Source organism: Macaca mulatta, chromosome 4, assembly GCF_049350105.2.
Source record: "Macaca mulatta isolate MMU2019108-1 chromosome 4, T2T-MMU8v2.0, whole genome shotgun sequence".
NCBI lineage: Eukaryota > Metazoa > Chordata > Mammalia > Primates > Cercopithecidae > Macaca > Macaca mulatta.
The window spans coordinates 5,222,172-5,223,592 of NC_133409.1; the positions used below are offsets into that span (position 1 = coordinate 5,222,172).

The 1,421-nt window shown below is 35.3% G+C and overlaps 1 pseudogene across 1 annotated transcript; it reads right to left on the bottom strand.

Annotated features, from left to right (window-relative positions):
* Positions 1–425: 425 nt before the first annotated feature.
* On the bottom strand, positions 426–903 carry LOC144340245 (thymosin beta-10 pseudogene; annotated as a pseudogene). Its single transcript, XR_013416137.1, has one exon. The product of XR_013416137.1 is annotated as a thymosin beta-10 pseudogene (transcript).
* Between the last annotated feature and the right edge of the window lie 518 nt (positions 904–1,421).

Genomic DNA, 1,421 nt, shown 5'->3' on the forward strand with positions numbered 1-1,421 from the left:
TACACTTGTGACTATTAAGAAATTTGTGTCTGTTTATCTGTGTTAATGGCCTGTAATTTTTGTAATGTCTTTGTCAGGTTTTGATATTAATATTAGACTGGACTCATGAAGTAAACTGGACATGTTTTCTCCTCCATTTTCTGAATTTAACATGTTTACATGAAATTTATATACTTTTTTCCTAGAATGTTTGACAGAATTCACCCAATATCTAGCCAATTGTATTAATGTTGGATATTAATTCAATTAGTTTAATAGGTACAGATCTATGTAGATTTTCTGTTCATCTCTGTCAATTTTAAAAGTTGTATTTTAAAGGAATTTATCTGTGTCATCTAATTTACAGAAATTATTGGCATAAGGCGGCTAACACTATCCTTTTAGTGTCTATAGGATCTGTAGTGATAACCCCTCTTCATTCTTGATTTTCTTTTTTTTTTTTTTTGCCACAAAGTGTGTTTTATTTTCATTATTCATACAAATAATTTTCTATAATATTCCAGGGCAAACCGGAGAATTTGGCAGTCCGATTGGGGGGGTCCCTTCAGAGACCCACAGGCCGGTGGCATCGGCGCGGAGTGCCCAGGTTCACAGTGCAGCTTGTGGCTCGTGTCCATCTTGCAGGTGGCTCTTCTTCCACATCACGACTGGGGTCTCGAAGATGACGGGGGTAGGAAATCCTCCAGGATTTTAGGAAATTTCACTCCGCTTCTCCTGCTCAATGGTCTCTTTGGTCAGCAGGGTGTTCTTCTCCTGCGTCTCCGTTTTCTTCAGCTTGGCCTTATCGAAGCTGGCGATTTCCCCCATGTCTGGTTTGTCTGCCATTTTCTTAAAACAATCCGTGTAGTCGGGTTCCGAGCCCGGGATCCTGGTGCTCCCACTCGCGTTGCTGCAGCAAGAGACCCATTCTTGATTTTCACAATGTGTTATCACTCTTAAAAATCAGTCTAACTATGGACTTATCAATTTGCTTAATTATTTCAAACAACTAGCTTTTGACTTTGTTAGTTCTGTTGTCTATTTTCTATTTTACTTTTGCTCTTAGCTTTATAGTTTAATCTACTTTGGGTTTTCTTTGTTCTTCTTTTTCTAACTTTCTAAGGTAAGACTTCAGATCGTTATCTTACATCTTTTTTTAACACAAGTGTTTAAAGGTATAATTTTTTTTCTGAAAATTGTTTTGTAATTTCCCACAAATTTTGATGTTTGTTTATATTTTTATTGAGAATATTTTCTAATGTCTACTTTTTTAAATGTGATCCATGGACTATTTAATTTTTAATTTCTACATATTTGGGGTTTTCCTAGATATCTTTCTGTTTAATTCAGCTGTGCTTAGAAAACATACTTTGCATAATTTCAATCCTTTTAAATGTAATATTTATTGCTCAGCATAAGACACTGTCTTATGTGCATATATT